Here is a 21896-nt window from a genome sequence, read left to right on the forward strand (position 1 = left end):
AAATATGATGACAGAACATAGTATTAATGGTAAGACTCTTGGCAGTGTGGAGGATCAGAAGGATCTTGGGGTCCAAGTCCATAAGACACTCAAAGCAGCTGTGCAGGTTGACTCTGTGGTTAAGAAGGCATACGGTACATCGGCCTTCATCAATCGTGGGATTGAGTTTAAGAGCTGAGAGGTAATGTTGTATCTATATAGGACCCTGGTCAGACCCCACTTAGAGTACTGTGCTCAGTTCTGGTCGCCTCACTACAGGAAAGATGTGGAAACCATAGAAAGGGTGCAGAGGAGATTTACAAGGATTTGGCCTGGATTGGGGAGCATGCCTTATGAAAACAGGTTGAGTGAACTTGTCCTTTTCTCCTTGGAGTGATGGAAGATGAGAGGTGACCCATTAGAAGTGTGTAAGATGATGAGAGGCATTGATCGTGTGGATAGTCAGAGGCTTTTTCCCAGGGCTGAAATGGTTGCCACAAGAGGACACAGGTTTAAGGTGCTGGGGAGTAGGTACAGAGGAGATGTCAGGGGTAAGTTTTTTACACAGAGTAGTGAGTGCAGGGTATGGGCTGCCGGCAACATTGGTGGAGGTGAATACGTTAGGGTCTTTTAACAGACTTTCAGATAAGTACATGGAGCTTAGCAAAATAGAGGGTGATGCGTAAGCCTAGTAATTTCTAAGGTAGGGACATGTTCGGCACAACTTTATGGGCCGAAGGACCTGTATTGTGCTGTAGGTTTTCTATGTTTCTATGTTTCTAAAAAAATTAAAGGAGACTTTCTTTTTGGACCAAGCAATCTAAGAACGTGTGCATGGCCTGTACTCTCTCTTTACTGGACACTCTGCCTCTCTAACGTGGGTTACCAGCACCTCTACTGGTCTCATCCCCTTAAATTTAGGCGGGGCTCCTACTCCTTCCTGGTCTACTCGAACCATCATGGACTGATCTGGAAGTATGGCCATAAGATTTGCTGCCAGTGCTTTCGACAGTATGCCAAGGACATTGGCTTCATCAGGTTGGATTCAATTATGAACGAGCAGGATGCAATGAGAAAAATGAACTCTCTGACATACACAGCTGTCATCATCTGACAGAAGCAAACTTTTTGAAATACTCCAATTTTGTAAATAAAATTCCTCAGCATTAGTGCTGTAAAAATAACATCAATCAACATCATACACTGATTTAATTTTTCAGTTTGATGTTAATCTCAGGTTATGAGTGTATTATATAAAATCATTTTCTCTTCTTATTGATAATGTTCCAAATTTCTGAATATGTTAGCTGGTGATAGGAAAATTGTCTGCTGCAGCATTAATCTGAAGATTATGAATAGCAGCAAATTTTTCATATATATGTACATGTGGCAGGCAATGATTTTACAACCTAGCCAAAGCTTGGATTTATATTGTACCTTTAACATCATAAATAAACCAAGCAGTTTCACAGGTGAGTTAGCAAACAAGTGTTGGCAAAAAGCCTAAGGTAATAAGCCCAAATGTGCCCAAAGGCTAAGTTTTGAGACGAATGTCTTCAGAGCGGATAGGAGACAAGGAGACAGAATGGATTAGAGAAACAATTCCAAGGCTTAAAGACATAACAGTTGAAGACTTGGTCATCAATGATGAAACAAAATAAATGATAGATGTACAAGAGGTCACCGTGCACTCTCAACATTACTCCAAATAACTTTGCAAACCATAATTGAAAGATTGTGATCAAGACTTCCTCCAGGAAAGACCATCATGTTTTCATTTATGGGACTGATTATATGAAAGGATGATTGTCTTTTGTGCAATTCATCACAGGTTCTATATCATTAGTTAAAAACAGATTTTATTTTTAGAGTTTAAATAAAATATTGTACCTCAAATAAACAAAACAACATTTCTCTGGGGACGCAATCCTCAATAATTTATGTAAAATCTTTGACCTAGAAATTGGTGTCTATTTCTCAGACCCACATGACTTCCTCCTTACTGGGAAGGACATCTCGAAGTTCACCCATATAATTGACTGGAAATACAGCCAGGACAAACGAGATTTCTCTTCTCCATATATCAAGGAACACTTCAAACCTTTGTTTGCCATTAAATAGTCTTATCCCTGTCTCATCTACCATGTACAAGTTTTCTTTACTCTGTGGCAGCTGCAGGAACAGATGCTGTTGCTGGGAAGATGAGCCTTGTGGAAAGCCTCTGAAGATAAACTCAGCTTCTTCAGTATCAGGATCCCTGTCTAACAAGGTTTCTAATACATGAGCTCCAATTGCCTATCCACCCCCTCCTCTACATACACCCCAATACCTCAGGCCGTTACCAGTTTGTAACCATACTTGGCGACCTTTGACTTTTAATTATCATCTTGTCAAGGCTTACAATATTCCCCATCTTCTGCAGGACCCAAAATACCAACTTAGCCACCCATCACCTATTTGACAACACCTTATCTGTAAAATAGTACCTCTCAAAAGCATCCACTACTCCACTGACCACTAGACATCCCACCAACATCACCGTCTCTATGAAAATAAGTTTTGATATCTAGTGCTCTATCACACGGCATGGGTAGCGAGGGGGGACTGTCTAAACACAGACAGCACTATTCCTAGTCTATTATTTCTTCAATCAACCTGGCTATGAACTCTTCTACAAACAAGACTCTAAGGCATTTAGTAATGAAAGTAATTTTCTTTGAAAGGGAGGCATTAGTCATTCCAGATATCCACATGTCAGAATCAGAATTAGTTGATTATCACTGACCTTTATGTCATGTAATTTGTTGTTTTGCTGCAGCAGTACAGTGAAAAGACATAAAATTTGATATAAACTACAAAATAAATAATGTAAGAAGAAAACAAAATGAAGTCATTTTCATTGCTTCTTAGACCATTCAGAAATCTGATGATTAGGGAAGAATCTGAATTCCCCTCAATGAGGACTGATGTATGTTCTCCCAACTTTCCCTTTGTGGGAATCAGTTCTGCAATCACTTCCCAGGACTTGTTAACAGTGAGTGTGAGACTGTTGTTGTAACACTACTTAGCTAGCTGAACTTTCATTCCTTTATACCAGGGGTTCCCAATACTTTATATGCCAATGAGCTTTACCTTTAACAGAGGGGGTCCAGGATGGGAACTCCTGTGCCCTGTTACCATCTATTGATACTCACAAAACGCTGGAGGAACTCAGCAGGTAGGGCAGCATCTGTGGAAACGAACAGTCCACGATTCGGACCGAGACCCTTCGTCAGGACCGAAACGTTGACTGTTCGTTTCCACCGATGCTGCCCGACCTGCTGAGTTCCTCCAGCGTTTTGTGCGTGTTGCTTTGACCCCAACATCTGCAGAATATTTTGTGTTTACCATCTATTGATGTCATCTGCAAATTCATACATGGTGTTTGAGCTGGGCTTAACCCACACAGTCATGAGTGTAGAAAGAGCAGATCAGTGGGGTAAACAGCATTCTCGAGCTGCACCTGTATTGATTGCCAGTGAGGAGGAAATGTTATCACCCATCCATTTCAACTATGGTCTCTATAAGAACACAAGTACAAGAAGCAGGAGTACATCACTGGGCTATATTCCTCTATTTAATATGACCGTGGCCAGACTTTTATCTCAGAGCCATTTGCTTTCATTAACTCCACATCATTCCCTAAATTTTTTTAATATCGGAAAAGCTGTTGATCTCTGTTTTGGATATACTCATCAGCTAAACATCCCTGTGTTTTAGGTAGAAAATTCCAAAGGAGTACTAAATGCTGGAGGAACTCAGCAGGTCAGGCAGCATAAATGAAAATGAGTAAACAGTCAACATTTCAGGCCGAGACCTTTCTTCTGAACTGAAAGGTCTCGACCCGAAGGATCAACTGTTTATTTTTTTCCATGGATGCTGCCTGACTTGCTGAGTTCCTCCAACATTTTGTGTGTGTTGCTTTGGATTTACAGCATCTGCAGCTTTTCTCATGTTTGGATTACTACCAACTGAATGAAGGTATTTCCATTCCCTTAATTTGAGACTGTGATCCTAAGCTCCAGGTACTCAGACAAGGAGCCATTTTCTGTCCTGTCAAGAATTTTGTGTCTTTCAATGAAATAACCTGTCATTCTTCTCTTTGTCTATTAAACATTTCCTCATGAAACAAATTAACCATCCGGCAAAATTTGCAGTAATTCAATTGTCACAAGTATGTTATTCCTTATCCTTAGATAGGGAAATCAAACCTGCATGCAATATTCTAGAGCAACAAACAAAAATGCTGGAAAAAAAAGCAATGGGTCAGGCAGCATCAGAGGAGAGAAATGGACAGTTGAAGTTTTCGTTTAAGACTCATTATTTGGACTGGGTGCTGCCTGACATAGTGAGCTTCTCCAGCACCTTGTTTGCTTTTCTGCAGTATGTCATCTGCGGCCTTTCATAATCACAAGAGATCCTGCAGATGCAGGAAATTCAGATCAACACACACAAAATGCTGGGAGAACATGGCAAATCAAGCAGTTTCTATGGAAAGAAATTAAGAGTCAACTTTTCGGATCAAGACCCTTCATCAGTACTGGAAAAGAATGGGAAAGAGGCCAGAATAAGAAGGTGGGAGGAGGGGAAGGAGTACAAGCCAGAAGGTGATAGGTAAAGCCAGGTGAGGAGGAAGGTAGATGGGTGGGGAGGGGAGATGAAGTGAGAAGCTGCAAAGTGATAGGTGGAAAAGATAAAAAGTTGAAAAAGAGGGAATCTAATAGGAAAGGATAGTGGACCATCGGAGAAAGGGGAGGAGTAGGACCATCAGAGGAGTTGATAGGCAGGTGAGGAGAAGAGAAGAGGTAAGAATGGAGCCAGAATCTTCCATCCACTGTTACAATACTTACAGTTCCCTTAACTCGCACTGCTCATTTCTACTTCCTACCCAAGATTCACAAACCTGCCTGTCCAGGTAGGCCCTTTGTTACTGCCTGCTCTTGTCCCACTGAATATGTATCTGCATACCTTGACTCCATTTTATCCCCCTTGGTTCAGCTTCTTCCCACCTGCAACTGTGTGCCCAGGTAGCTCTATCAAAGAGTGCACGTGTGTTCTTATAGGTGCACATGTCTATATGTGTGGGGTATGTGCATGTACATCTATACTAGCTTGTGTATCTGTACATGCATCTATGTGTCAGTGTCTCTGTGTGTGTGTGTGTGTGTGTGTGTGTGTGTATGCATTTGTCTGTGTGTCTGTTTATGGAGAATAAGAAAGCTTAAAATGGAAGTGATTGCAGCCTGTGAAAATGTGCCCATGTCTGGAGGCTGAAAGCAATTTAACTTCCTGCAATCTGCCATTAATCCTTTCATTCTGTAGAAAATCCAGCGTATAACAGGCCTTTTCAATACTGATTTCTTCCAGCGGAAGGATGTGTTTTTGAGGACAGGAGATGCTTCAGCTGCCTTCATTAGTTATTTCCTATGAAAGGGCAAGGTCAAACATGGAGTTCCACAGGCAAACAACTATCACCGATCGACCTACCACTTCTGTACACTTCCTTCATGGGGCAATGGGATTGGTGAGATTAACCGTCTCTGCACATAATATTTCACTGCAGACTTTAAACAACCCTTTTTCGTCTGGATTTAGGGAGGCTAAGTAAGTGTTAGTAGAGTGAAGTGGAGGATTTTAACACATAACTTAACAGCATAACTAGACCAGGCATACCTTCTGTAATCCCGCGCGTATGAGTTTGTGTATGCATGGAAATAAATTAGACTTTTGCAGGAAAAAAAAAGGGTACAAAGTAGACATGGCAGCTGTTAATTGTGTCAAATAATGCCAGCAAGAATCACAAACCAAACTGGCTGTTACATGGACTAAGGAACTTAGCGTATACCCTGCTGTTTGCTGGCTCCTTGCCAACTTTGGAAGTTAAAGCAAGAAATTGGGCAGAAAGAATTCTGTTTAAAGGCAGCCTGTTGCTCTTAAAGGGACATGCACTGACTATTTTCAACCCATGCTTGAAGTGATTGGTGTATTTTCAGTGTGACAAATTTTAGATGCTGCTGCTGTGAGGAAGTATTGAATATCAAGGAAAACTTAGAACCATTGGGCTAGTGGTACCTGAGCAATTTAATGTGATGACCTGCCCAATATTTCTAAGCTAAGACCCGTGTAATATTTCTCTTGCTGTTTACTTAGTTTTGCATCACATGTTAAGTAAGTAATCACTAATGACCTTTTCCTATTTTCTTCAGACTTGGAGCGGCACCCTCCATTGTACCCTTGTGCTGTTGCACAATGTGTACCCACGACTGCTTCCAACTGTTGTATTCCTTCCCTGCAAATGCACATTCATGCCATTGCAACCTTCTGACAGCCAGGATGCAAACTCAATCCCTTTGTTGTAAAGTGTGCTGACACACAATATGACAGAAGGAGGAAGAAGACTACCGTCCTTGCAACTTTGTAAGAGGTTGTATAGGCTATTTGTGGACAGAGTGAATATAAAGTCAAGTTGAATTCATTGTCATATGCACAAGTGCATGTATGCACAGATACTTACTTGCAGAAGCATCACAAAGGGGGACATGCATTTATGAACAAGAGAAAATTTGCAGATGCTGGAAGTCCAAGCAACGTGCACAAAATGCTGGAGAGACTCAGCAGGCCAGGCAGCCTCTATGGAAAAAAGTACGGTCATCATTTCAGGCTGAGACCCTTCGGCAGGACTGGAGAGAAAAAGATGAAGAGTAGACTTAAAAGGCGGGGTGGGGGGAGCAGAGAGAGACACACAAGGTGATAGGTGAAACCAGGAAGGGGAGGGATGAAGTAAAGAGCTGGGAAGTTGATTGGAGAAAGAGATACAGGGCTGGAGAAGCGGAAGTCTGATAGGAGAGGACAGAAGGCCATGGAAGAAAGAAAATGGGGGAGGAGCACCGAAGGGAGGCGATGGGCAGGCAAGGAGATAAGGTGAGAGAGGGAAAAAGGGATGGAGAATGGTGAAGGTGGGGGGACATTACCGGAAGCTCGAGAAATCAATGTTCATTCCATCAGGTTGGAGGTTACCCAGACGGAATATAAAGTGTTGTTATTCCAACCTGAGTGTTGCCTCATCGCAACATATTGGAATGGGAATGGAAAGTGGAGTTAAAGTGGGTGGCCACTTCTTCTGGCAGACAGAATGTAGTGCCCAGTGAAGTGGTCTCTGAATCTATGTTGGGTCTCACTGATATACAGGAGGCCACAGTGGTAGCACCGGATGCAGTATATGACCCCAACAAACTCACAGGTGAAGTGTTGCCTCACTTGGAAGGACTGTTTGGGGCCCTGAATGGTAGTGAGGGAGGAAGTTTAGGGACAGGTGTAGCCCTTGTTCTGCTTGCAAGGATAAGTATAGGAGGGAGATCAGTGGGAGGGAAAAGTGGACAAGGTAGTCATGTAGGGAGCGATCCCTGTGGAAAGCAGAAAGTGGGGCGGGGGGGGTAAAGATGTGCTTGGTTATGGGATCCCATTGGAGATGGCAGAAGTTCTGGAGATTTATGTGCTGGATGTGGAGGCTAGTGGCACAGTAGGTGAGGACACGGGATAAGAGCAGACGTGTGTGAAATGGAAGAATGCAGTTGAGAGCAACATTGATGGTGGAGGAAGGGAAGCCCCTTTCTTTGAAAAAGGAGAACATCTCCCTTGTTCTAGAATGAAAAGCTTCATCCTGAAAGCAGATGCGGCGGAGATGGAGGACTGAGAGAAGGGGATGGCATTTTTCAAGTAACAGTGTCTGTGAGAATCCATGGGTTTATAATAGACCTCAATAGATGAGCTGCCTCCAGAGATAGAGACAGTGAGATCAAGAAAGAGGAGGGAAGTGTTGGAAATGGACCAGGTAACTTGAGGGCAGGGTGGAAATTGGAGGCAAAGTTGATGAAGTCAACAAGCTCTGCAAGGGTGCAGGAAGCAGCACTAATGCAGTCGTCAATGCAGCGCAGGAAAAATGGGGGACAGACTTATGACGTGGTAGTGAGTAAATAGGGAAGACATAAAACAAGTACAGAACTTTTGCTACTTAGGAAACTGGGTGACATCAGATGGCAGGTGTGACTTGGACATCAAAAGAAGAATAGGGATGGCAAAAGAGACCTTTACAAGAATGAAGAGTATACTGACCAATACTAAACTAGGGATGACAACCGGCCTCAGAGTGCTGAAATGTTACATTTATCCAGTTATGTTATATGGCTCAGAATGTTGGATAATATCTAGTAACATGAGGAAACAAAATGTAGCAGCAAAGATGTGGTTTTTGAGGAGGATGCAAAGAATATCATGGACGAAATGAATATCTAGTGAGGATGTCATGTACAGAGCAAGCGCAAAAAGAGAAATAATGTATGAGAACATGAAAAGGCAACGTAACTTCATTGGACATGTGATTAGGAAAGAGGAGTTAGAATGCACGGTAATTATGGGAAAGATTGAAGGGAAGAAAACAAGAGGAAGACAAATACAAATGATGATGGGGACAGTAGCCAGAGAACTGGAAATGAATACCAATGAATTGATCCACTTGACCCGAAACAAGAGTGTGTGAGTCAGAGCTCAAATTGGGCATGGCACCTGATGATGATGATGAGTGAGATGACGTATGCCATTCCTGTACTTTTTCATATAACCCATAATGAATTATGTAAATAACAAAGAATACTTAATCAAACAATGTATTTACAATGTTACTCAAATATTACTGAAATTTAATTACACAACACTCTTTCCTTCTTAGCTATAAACTGCAACTCATAGAATACAACTTATCTCAGATATGTAACGCATTGCTCTGTAGTCATATATATATAAAATAAAATAAAATAAAAGTACATTTATTATCAAATAATATTTTAATTATACAGCCTTGAGATGTATTTGTTTACTGGTAGCCACAAAACAAGAAACCTGAAAGAACCCAATTACAAAAAATAAAAATAAAAGATCAACACGAAAGAAAGCAAAAAAAAAACACAAATCATGCAAACGATTGAAGTTATCAACAACATTCCAAATCAAATTCAGATTAGAACCCCGGTGGCTAGGACAGTCTTCATAGCCTCAGGGTCATGTAGATAGTGATTCTACATGTGTGTGTGTGTAGAGAGAGAGAGAGAGAGGGAAAGAGAAGGACAACATTCAGACATGAAGATTTAATCGCTGTGGAGGATTTCTTATTCTTTTAGAATAACATCTTTCCTGATGATGGAGGTGGGAGGGGGTGCCACTATTCTTGGCAGATAAGACTTGTGGCTGTGAAACAATCTCAGGCTTAGGGGTCTCCTCTGTGCTGGTTGTAGGAGTTGACTCTGGGACTGTAGGAACCAGTTCTGACAGATCTTGATGATTTTCTTCTAGATGTGTTGGCATCCCAAACAGTGCACGGCAAGCTGCTCAATCTGTTGATCTATTCCAGGCTAACAGACAAAGCTTTAAGCCAAAGCTTTGATTTTGACCATGCCTAGATGACTGTCATGTAGCTCCTCCAGTTCTTTAGCTCTCACAACAACTCGCAATCCCCACATAAGACAACTAGCCATCAAGGGCAAGTTCATCCCAGTGTTGGTAAAAACGGAAGAACTGGAGATTCTGTTGCACAGTTCAGCCACTTTGGGAGACCACGTAGAGCTGAAAGAGTGTGGGCTTTTTTGTAGTTTCCCTTTGGATCATCTCTGCCGTCCTTTGTAAATTTTTCAGGTTTTCCTTTTCTGGGGTAACGAGACAATCTATCAGATTTCCATGATTAGTCATTCTCTTAAATTCTATTCTGAGAAATAGAGCCCATCTCTGCATTTGCCCTGCTGCCATTAATGGAACACTCTTCATTGATTGAAAATGGATGTTAGTGGTTGATAAACAGTAACAAGGGTAAACTTTATCCCATACAAGTACTAGTTGAATTGTTTTACACCCCAAACTAGACTCAAGGTATCTCTGCCAACCTATGTGTAATTTTTCTCTGCAGAAGTCAGGGAACGTGATTCAAAGGCTATGGGGTGTTCACCTCCAATACTCATAACATGTGACATGACTGCACATATACCATAAGGAGAGGTGTCATAGGCAAGCTTCACTGGATAGTGTGAGTACAGTCTCTGATGTCACCATTTCCTTTACCTTTTGCCACTCTAGAGTGCTTTGTCCATTCCTATATCTTCTCGATCTGTAGTAATGAATTCAAGAGGTGGAGAACAGTAGCCAATTTTAGCAGGAACCTTCTATAGAAATTGACAAATCCTGAAAAGAAATACAACTGTGACACGTCCTTTGGTCTTGGACATCTACCACTATTTAAGTCTGCCTTATTTAGGCTGCTGGGCAAAGACAGTGATATCAGTCACTGAAAATACATGATGGGTTGCACACTTTCAACTTACTTGCACGCATTATGTGGATCACATGCCCTTGATCTTCATCTGTGGTGTTGATGGAGATAGGTCTGGATTCTCCATGACTTAAATAGACACTGTTTGGGAAGTCTTCTTTCCCCGTTATCTCCTAACATGCACAGTGATTGCCTCCTTAACATCCAGTCTTAGATACACGTAAACACACATACACACGTCCAAGCTGATTCTGGCATCTTCTGTCATTTTTCAGATCTTTATTCAGCAATCACAAATAACATATCCACCTTGGCTGATACACACCAACCTTTTCGTTCTCTCTGATCATCCAACCTGTTCCAGTTCTATTTCCTTTGACACTAAAATTCTCTCTTATTTTTAATTTGATCATCCTTCAAATTCTATCCACATTTGGTTTTTACATCAGTTGCTGACCAACTTATCAAAACCTTCCTGAAAATCCAGGCTGATATTAACTAAATGATGAAGCCCAATATATCTCTGCTATCATCAGTTGTGTTTCTATGGTCACACTCGAGGAAGTATCTAAGGGAAGCGGCTCATTACTAACAGATTTGCAACAAATTCTGTCTCCATATTATGTTCCACTTGGAAAGAACAAGGATAGGAGTAGAGGCAGCAGAAGTGGATATTGGCAAGCTAGGTGCTTCCCCTTACCATCCGTACTCTGTCAATTGTACCCCTTCATAAAGATCTGCCTTTATAAGCCCACACCAGCCCAGGATCCAGGAGTGCATTGGCAGGTGGTCCTTATGCGCAATTTTGCCTCATTTCTGCCAGTGTAATCAGGGCACATTCTAACATGGGTGTTCCTTCCCCTAGCTTTATCTCTTCCTGCATTACAGACCACAATTGGTGGAGCTTAGGTTCAGCTCCAAAATAGGTCCTTCCGGAGAATTAGTTCACAAATCAGTTTCAATGTACCCAGCTCAGCAGGAGGGTCTTGAACTTGTGAACAACATGTCACGATATAGTGCGGGCCACTTGAGAAATGCCTTCACAAAGACAGGTGGAAATCATTAAATTCACCACCTCACAAATAGTCAGTTATTAAATATGTTCAAGACGGAAATCAATGGATCCTTTGGGCTTTGATCCAGGAAATTAAAGGGTATGAAAAAATGGGCATCAGGGTGGAAGTGAAGCATAGAATCTGTTTTATTCAATAGCAGATAAAATTTAAGCAACATTTGAGATTTCATTCTCTTTGCATTTTGTTTTCTTTTATTGAGGATCATTTTCTTTCTGTTCTTTGTTGTTTTTATAAGATAAATCATGAAAACTCAGGACAACTCCTCTCCCGTTACTTATATGTTGAGGCACAAATGAGACCATTTAGTGCAGAGACAAAGAGGACAGAACAGAAGGGTTACTTGCTTAAAATTTTGCTGTGTGATATCTAATTTTATTATTTCACATTTCTTGCATTTTTAGGCCTAATTTGGAACTTAGTACAAATAACATTTTAACTTTTGTTTGCTAAAGCAGTTTCAATTTTGACTTAATTGTGTGGAATCTGGCATGGAACATCATATTTAAAAATTCCAAGATTAAAGTAAATTTATTATCGAAGAATGTATGTATACGTCACCATATACTACTCTGAGATTCATTTTCTTATAGGCATTCACAGCAGAACAAAGAAATACAACAAAATCAATGAAAAATATACACACAAAGACTGACAAACAATCGATAGCATTAAAGGTGCAACATTCACAAGAAAAACATGCTTAAAAATGAAATATACAAATTTATACAAAAAGGAATGCAATTAGAACAAAAACCAACAAGTAAACAATGTGCAACAAATAATAAGGTACAATAGCATTTAACAATTAGGCCTACTCAGCAATATTCATGTAATTCTCCAAAAAAACCACAACACAGAACACCACTAGAATAGCCCGAAAGTTCCTAGCAACTGTGAAGTGAATGGGATTGGCTCTGCTTGTATCTCATGTTTTCCCACCTGAGCGGAGAAAAAATACAACATTAATAATAAGTAAATAAGTAGAAGTTAATATTGATAGTATGAGTTGTAGAGTCCTTGAAAGAGAGTCCATACATTGTGGAATCAGTTCAGTGTTGACATGAGAGAAGTTATTAGCACCGGTTCTGCAACCCGATGGTGGGAGGGTAATAACTGTTCAAAATCAGAATCAGGTTTAACGACACTGGCATCACTGAATTCCACCCAAAGATCAACATCAAGCAACTGTACACCCGCTGGAATAAAGGAGGATGGGGTCTTGGAAGTGTCAAGGCCACAGTCCTGGAAGAAATGCAAAACATCCATGAGTTTGTCAGCAAGATGGCCCCTAAGGGTGTCCTTCTGGGAGAATACCTCAGACAGCAGGCAGGGGACATGGAAATGGAAATGGCTGAAGCAGAGCCAGGGGACCAGGAATTATGGCAGGACAAGCCACTCACAGGGTGTAACATTGCCAGATATCAGAGGTGGCTGACAAAAGAAAGACTTACCAATGGCTGGAAATGGCAGGGCTGAGGGATAGCACAGAGGCACTGCTCATGGCTGCACAAGAACAGGTGCTGAGCACAAGAGCAATAGAAGCAGGGGTCTATCACAGCAGACAAGACCCAAGATGCAGACTGTGCAAGGAATCCACTGAAACCATCCAGCATATTGTAGCAGGGTGCAAGATGCAGGCAGAGGGCAGCATACACTGAACGGCACAACCAAGTTGCAGGAATTGTGTACAGGAACATCTGCGGTGAGTATGTGTTGGACGCTCCCAAGTCCAAATGGGAAATACCCGAGAACGTAGTGGAAAATAAAAGAGCTGAGATCCTGCGGGATTTCCAAAAACAGACTGATAAGCAGGTACTGGCTAACCAACCAGACATAGCAATACCCAAAAAGGAACAGAAGAAAGCAGCAGTAATAGGTGTGGCAATCCCAAATGACAGTAACATCAGGAAGAAAGAATAAGAGAAGCTGGACAAATACCAGGACTTGAAAGTGTAGATAGAAAGGATGTGGAAGGTTAAAGCCAGGGTAATCCGATGGTGATAGGAGCACTTGGAGCTGTGACACCTGGACTGGGAGAGTGGCTCCAACAAAACCCAGGTACAACCTCTGAGATCTTGGTCTAAAAGAGTTCACTAATAGGAACAGCAAGGATACTGAACTGAACCCCCAGGAAGAGGGTTTTTCTATGAAGGTTTCTATATAGAAACATAGAAAACATATTTTCTATGTTTCTAAGAGATGAAACAAGAAGATAGGCATCAGAATACCAACAGAACCTCAGAGGAGAGACTGAGTAACACCACAAGATGATTTGCTCTTTCCAACACAATGACCCCACTCAGGCACTGAATCAGGGTGCTCTTTAAATAATCATAGAATGTGGGAAACATGTGCTAGCAGTAATTAATGACAGGATTAAACCAAAAACACAAGGGCTTATCAACTCTAGTTAAGATATTGATTAGTAAATACATGTGCTCAAAAACCCTAGAAGCTCAATGCTCTATGGCAAGCCACAAGACCCTTGACACAAGGATTAAATTATAAGAATATAGGCAGCATGCAAGCCTGCTAGAAATACAATATTCAATAGCAAGGAACATCCCGAACTAATGTGTATAGCTTGCTTACTCACTAAGTTCACTTACTCATGTACTTATTCTGACATAGAAGGAAGCCATTCAATCCATCAGGTCCATCCTGGCTCATAACAGAGCAAATACTGTAAGTTCAATGGCCGTTTGTCATATTTCTGTGTAGCTGTACACCCATTCTCTCTCAAACGTCCATCAATTCAGGGGATGTCTGCATGGTGTTCTGCATAGGTACGTTCCAATGAGACAGGAAAAGGACGGTAGGGTACAAAAGCTGTGGAAAATTTAGTCTAGAAGAAAAGAAAAGCTCATGAAAGGTTCAAAAAACTAGGTAATGAGAGAGATCTAGATTATAAGGCTAGCAGGAAGGAGCTTAAGAATGAAATTAGGAGAGCCAGAAGGGGCCATGAGAAGGCCTTGGTGAGTAGGGTAAAGGAAAACCCCAAGGCATTCTTCAGTGATGTGAAGAACAAAAGAATGACAGGAGTGAAGGTAGAACAGAGTAGAGATAAGGGTGGGAAGATAAGATGTGCCTAGAGGCTGAGGAAGTGAGCGAGGTCCTTAATGAATACTTCTCTTCGGTATTCACTAATGAGAGGGAACTTGATGATAGTGAGGACAATATGAGTAAGGTTGATGTTCTGGAGCATGTTGATATTAAGGGAGAGGAGGTGTTGGAGTTGTTAAAATACATTAGGACGGATAAGTCCCCGGGGCCTGATGGAATATTCCCCAGGCTGCTCCATGAGGCGAGGGAAGAGATTGCTGAGCCTCTGGCTAGGACCTTTATGTCCTCGTTGTCCATGGGAATGGTACCGGAGGATTGGAGGGAGGCAAATGTTGTCCCCTTGTTCAAAAAAGGTAGTAGGGATAGTCCGGGTAATGATAGACCAGTGAGCCTTATGTCTGTGGTGGGAAAGCTGTTGGAAAAGATTCTTAGAAATAGGATCTCTGGGCATTTAGAGAATCATGGTCTGATCAGGGACAGTCAGCATGGCTTTGTGAAGGGCAGATCGTGTCTAACAAGCCTGATAGAGTTCTTTGAGGAGGTGACCAGGCATATAGATGAGAATAGTGCAGTGGATGTGATCAACATAGATTTAAGTAAGGCATTTGACAAGGTTCCACATGGTAGGCTTGTTCAGTAAGTCAGAAGGCATGGGATCCAGGGAAGTTTGGCCAGGTGGATTCAGAATTGGCTTGCCTGTAGAAGGCAGAGTCCGTGGTGGAGGGAGTACATTCAGATTGGAGGATTGTGACTAGTGGTGTCCCACAAGGATCGGTTCTGGGACGTCTACTTTTCATTATTTTTATTAACGACCTGGATGTGGGGGTAGAAGGATGAGTTGGCAAGTTTGCAGATGACATAAATGTTGGTGGTGTTGTAGATAATGTAGAGGATTGTTGAAGATTGCAGAGAGACATTGATAGGAAGCAGAAGTGGGCTGAGAAGTGGCAGATGGAGTTCAACCCGGAGAAGTGTGAGGTGGTACACTTTGGAAGGACAAACTCCAAGGCAGAGTACAAAGTAAATGGCAGGATACTTGGAAGTGTGGAGGAGCAGAGGGATCTGGGGGTACATTCCACAAATCCCTGAAAGTTGCCTCACAGGTAGATAGGGTAGTTAAGAAAGCTTATGGAGTGTTAGTTTTCGTAAGTCGAGGGATAGAGTTTAAGAGTCGCGAAGTAATGATGCAGCTCTATAAAACTCTGGTTAGGCCACATTTGGAGTACTGTGTCCAGTTCTGGTTGCCTTACTATGGGAAGGATGTGAAAGCATTGGAAAGGGTACAGAGGAGATTTACCAGGATGCTGCCTGTTTTAGAGAGTATGGATAATGATCAGAGATTAAGGGAGCACGGGCTTTACTCTTTGGAGAGAAGGAGGATGAGAGGAGACATGATAGAAGTGTACAAGATATTAAGAGGAATAGAAAGAGTGGATAGCCAGCACCTCTTCCCCAGGGCACCACTGCTCAATACAAGAGGACATGGCTTTAAGGTAAGGGGTGGGAAGTTCAAGGGGAATATTAGAGGAAGGTTTTTTACTCAGAGAGTGGTTGGTGCGTGGAATGCACTGCCTGAGTCAGTGGTGGAGGCAGATACACTAGTGAAATTTAAGAGACTATTAAACAGGTATATGAGGAGTTTAAGGTAGGGGGTTATATGGGAGGTAGGGTTTGAGGGTCAGCACAACTTTGTGGGCCAAAGAGCCTGTACTGTGCTGTACTATTCTATGTCTGTGTCTATTCTACAAGTATGCGAAGAGCAAGAGGATAAGACATGAGAGAATAGGACCAATCAAGTGTGATAGTGGAAACGTGTGTATGGAACTGGAGGAGATAGCTAAGGTACTTAATGGATACTTCGCTTTAGTATTCACGACGGAAAAGAATCTTGGCATTATAGGGATGACTTACAGCAGATTCAAAAGCTTGAGCATATAGACATTATGAAAGAGGATGTGCTGGAGATTTTGGAAAGCATCAAGTTGGATAATTCTCCAGGACCAGATGAGATGTACCCCAGGCTACTATGGGAGGCGAGGGAGGACATTACTGAGCCTCTAGCAATTATCTTTGCATCATCAATGGGGACAGGGGAGGTTCCGGAGGATTGGAGGGTTGCAGATGTTGTTCGATTATTCAAGAAAAGGAGTGGAGGTAGCGCAGGAAATTATAGACCAGTGAGTCTTACTTCAGTGGTTGGTGCATTGATGGAGAAGATCCTGAGAGGCAGGATTTATGAACATCTGGAAAGGCATAATATAATTAGGAATAGTCATCATGGTTTTGTGAAAGGCAGGTCATGTCTTACAAGCCTGATTGAATTTTTCAGGATGTGACTAAACAAGTTGATGAAGACAGAGCAGTAGATGTAGTGTATATGGATTTTGGCAAGGCAGTTGATAAGGTACCCCATGCCAGGTTTATTGAGAAAGTAAGGAGGCATGGGACCCCACTCAGAGTACTGTGCTCAGTTCTGGTCACTACACTACTGGAAGGATGTAGAAACTATAGAAAGGGTGCAGAGGAGATTTAGAAGGACGTTGCCTGGATTGGGGAGCATGCCTTATGAGAATAGGTTGAGTGAACTTGGCCTTTTCTCCTTGGAGCGACGGAGGATAAGGGGTGACCTGATAGAGGTGTATAAGATGATGAGAGGCATTGACCATGTGGATAGTCAGAGACTTTTTCCCAGGGCTGAGATGGCTGTCATGGTTTTAAGGTGCTTGGAAGTAGGTACAGAGGTGTCGGGGTAAGATTTTTTAAGCAGAGAGTGGTGAGTGCGTGGAATGGGCTGCCGGGACGGTGGTGGAGGCGGATATGATAGGTTCTTTCAAGAGACTCCTGGATAGGTACATGGAACTTAGAAAATTGGAGGGCTATGGGTAACCCTAGGCAATTTCTAAAGTAAGTACATGTTTGGCACAGCATCGTGGGCTGAAAGGTCTGTATTATGTAGATGTTCTATATTTCTATGTTTCTAATTCCCTTTAATATTTTTTTGCCACTTACCTGTACTATAGGGTAAGTTGCACAGCCAATTTTCCTACTAACTATCTTTGAGATGCGAGAGGAGGCTGGAACATGGTGGAGCTTAGAGCCAATATGATGACCATTCCAGTTTACACACTTATGGAACAAACCAGGATCTCTCATCTGATGGTTATCTCAGGTTCCACTACAGCCACCATTTGAGTCTTGCAGTGAAAGTTAAGACCACTGCCATCATTTTGTGAATTACACAATCCAAATGAATGTGCAAGGACTTGCAGTTCAAATCTCAGCCTTCTATAGCACTGAAGTACTTTCCCTGGGAACAGCAAGTTTATACCAGTGGCCTTGCTATCACCCAATCATTGGAAAACTCCACTGCCATTCCTGAGGTGGTGTAGCTGGGACTACCATATCTAGAGGGCATCCTCCAAAACCATCTGTAAGTCAGCAGCCTTTCATTAGTCATCCTGGATAGCACTGCACAGGAGAAGGAAGCAAATCTAATTGCCCTTAACTTGTTGATAATTTTCTAACCTGTGGCTCCTTTGAGATTGATTCAAGTTGATTCAGATTGGTTTTGATCTCAGCTTACCCCAGTAACTTCAAAGTACGTAAGTTGACTAGTGTTGATGTCATTTTACTTTTGTTTTCCCTTGATCTTTGATGAACTCCTCTGTTCATAGTTACACAGGAAAATACAGATCTAAAACCTCTTTCTGAAATTAAAAGTCTATTTACCAGTTAGGCTATTTTCAGCCTCAAATATTTACTTTTTCAAAATAAATTACATTTAGGATAAGATTCAAAACTGTCATTTTTAATTTGCAACAGCACCTAATTTTGTGAACAGCAGAAATTTGGAAAATGAGCAGAAAGGATAGAGTTATAACAAGGACCATAACACAGTGTTAAGTGAAACAAAGGTCTGAATTTTTTTCCGCAGCAGTATTTATTCTGGGAATCATAGATTCACTGATTGAACTTGCCTGTTGTTTTACAGAGTACGTTATAAAATACAGGAAGGCGATAATTCATGCTCTGTTGTAAACGCACGATATGTAAGTGATGACTTCAATGGAACTCTTTCAGAAGCAGAGTTCAACAGCCATAAGTGACTACAATAGTTGTTTGACAGGTACAACCTTTGCCTCAATTCTCCACTCTCTCTCTTTCTCTCTTACTGATGCATTTATATTTCTGCATGATTAATTCTGCTTTTCCTTTTTTCTTTTCTCATTGTTCATTGCTTTGTTTTTCTCTCATTAGCTTCAACTGAGAGATGTTTTTTGACAGATTATGGGACTCTACAATGGACATTGAATTAGAGAAAGGGACTACAACTTCAACATGGCCATCAGTAGCTTCCTCTCAAGCGGACACATAAGAAACATTTCTGTGCAGGTCCTCTTTCATTGAAGGTAAACCCCCTTTTTCCCAACCATCTTCTATTATTCTTTTTCCTTCTTATCATTCATTCACAGCTACTACTATGAAATGGAGACTCAAGAGACACAAGATGCTGGAAGCTGGAGCAACAAACTATGGAGGCCAGGAGACCAGGATTGACTCCATCTCTCATCAATTAAAGCGCAGAGGAAGACTGAAATCATCCAGGTGGGTACAGAGAGTGAGCGACTGCTCAGCGTTCTCTACCAGCCTCTTCCTTGCTGCTACAGGAGAAGGTGTCTGCGTGTGGTGGTCTCCAGCTTGGTGTTCCCGAGGGAAGGTCCTTGAGTTCATGTGATCTCTCTCTCTCCCTCAGTGCTGTAGGCAGATGGCGCTGGAGCAAGGTTTAATCAACGTGGGTTGTAGACTTGAACTCAAATTCGGGTTTATGAAATGTTCTAGTCTCTTGTTCTAGTTCTGGTCACTCTTCTTGTTACTACTTCTGGGGCATCTTTGAATCGGCCTGCAGATAGTCAATTCTAAACTGAACTGAACTGAAATATGCCTTTTGACTTTGTGTTTTATATCCTGTGCTTTTTGTTCTTTTTTTGTGTTTCCACTTGCGCAACTTTTTGCATGTGTGCTGGGTGGGGGGGGGGGTGGTGTTGATATTCGATGTTTTTTCTTTTTTTCTTTGAACAGGTCAGTTCCATATTTCTTCTTTGTTTCATGACTGTCTGCGGGGAAGATAAATTTCAAGGTTATATACTGCATGCATATCTTGATAATAAATGTACTTTGAATCTTTGGTTATTGAATCTGGTTGAGGAACTCAGCCGGCTGAGCAGCATTTGTGGAGGGTCGGGGGGAGTGCTGATGTTTTGGTTATAATGTTCCATTGGGAATATCCTTTATATTATGAAATACTGTTACCTGATAATTCATTACAATAGTAGAGCCATCCTCAAACTAGGCTATAGCATAATCCAGGGTTTGATCTTCCATGCCATTTGCTACTCTACCTCTTCCCACTAATCTCATCCATTGCTGCCTGGCCTGCTAAGTTCCTCCAGCATTTTGTGTGTGTTGCTCGGATTTCCAACATCTGCAGATTTTCTCTTCTTTGTGATGAACTGTATTGCTTTAAGATTGATAGATAGACCATTTAATGCTATGTATGTCAGTAATAACTTTCTCTCTATCTCTAAGAATACCCAGAACATCTTGTATCTCAGCTTTGGAAGTGCCATACTATGGTATAAAGCAGTCTATTAGCTTTGGATACACAAACAATATGCTCAGTATGTCCCAAACATAACTTTTTCCTTTTGCATTATAAATCCTGACTTGTGTTACTCATTATGCATTGTTAATTTAACCAGGGAAATTGAAATAGTTTCCATCATATCACTTGGTCTTGCAATTGAAAATGTTTACTAAACTCATAGGACATTCAAATGTGAATTGTGGCAAGTTGTTGAAGAGGTTGGGGTAATAAAGCATGAATACAGTATAATAAATTACTCCTTTTTAAATCATGTCCTTTCTCCTTTTTGTTATGACAAGTTCATCATGTCTTAAGACTATCATTTTAAAATGTGCAGTACTTAAAATAATTAAAAGACATTCTTTCATCAAAGTGATTGCAGGAAGTTGCTTCTGCCTATAAGTTACTATTGTGGTATGAGGGCACAATGATTAAAATAAGCATATTACTATTATTTTATACATGTTGAAATTTGGGCTCTGAGTCATATATTTAGAAGTTACATCTGTTCTTGGTTGCCCTTTAATTAAATTTCAGAATTCTCAACAAAGATATTTCAGGAAGTACAGCGTAACCAAAAACTGCATTCTGCCCTGGAATGAACAGCGAAAGATTATACCCAATAGGGAGAAGTGAAGCCTTGAAAATATGGAGTTCGTAAATTTCACTGAGATAAATAAAAGATGCTGGGAAAACTCCGCAAATCAGGAAATGCCTGAGGAGAGGGGAACATGTTGAGTCAATGAACTTTCATTCGACTGGTAACAAGACTTAAGGTGGAGAGAATAAAGGGAATATCAGTAATAAGTTGAAGAAGGAGAGAGGGCGAATGACACAAACGGTGCCACCTTTTGTGTAATTAGAATGGCGAGGGTATGCTTTTCAATTAAAACAAGGTTGTGCCCACTGCTGACTTCAGCTGCAGTTCTGTCTGAGGTTGCCAACTTATAGCATAGCATCCCATTTAAATATGTTCAGTTTGCTTCCACATCACAAGGAAGGTAAGAGAAGGCAAGAAAGGGAAACTTTAAAGTTCATAGTAAATTTTATTCTCAAAGTACATGTATGTCACTATATACAACCCTGAGATTCATTTTCCTGTGGGCACACTCAACAAATCTAGTAACTATATCAAAATCAATGAAAGACCGCTCAACTAAGGCACTCAACCCTACAGAAGACAACAAACTGTGCAAGTGCAAAAGGAAGTAATAATATAAATAAATAAACAATAAATTCTGAGAATATGTAATGAAGAGTCATTGCAAGTGAATCCATTGGCTGTGGGAACATTTCCATAATGGGGCAAGTGATGTTGAGTGAATCTGGTTCAAGCACCTAATGGTTGAGGGGTAGTAACTTTTCCTGAACCTGGTAGTGCAAGTCTCCAGGCTCTTGTACCTTCCTCCTGATAGCAGAGATGAGATGGGAGCATGTCGTGAGTGGTGGGGGTCCCTAATGATGGATGTAGCTTTTTTGTGACCGTGTTTCATGTTGATGTGTGCAATGGTTGAATGAGCTTTACCCACGATGCATTGGGCTGTATCCAATACATTTTTTGTAGGATGTCCATTCAAGTGTATTCTGATTCCATACCAGGCTGTAATGCAGCCAGTCAACATACTCTCCACTACACATCTATAGAAGTTTCTCAGTTTTAGATGTCATGCCAAATCTCCACAAACTCCTAAGGAAGTAGAAGTGCTGCCATGCTTTCTTCCTAATTACACTTATGTGCTTACACGAGAGCTTAATGAAGCATAAAGTTACTGCTCTATGAATC

This window comes from Mobula birostris, chromosome 5 (genome assembly GCF_030028105.1).
Source record: "Mobula birostris isolate sMobBir1 chromosome 5, sMobBir1.hap1, whole genome shotgun sequence".
Taxonomy (NCBI): domain Eukaryota; kingdom Metazoa; phylum Chordata; class Chondrichthyes; order Myliobatiformes; family Myliobatidae; genus Mobula; species Mobula birostris.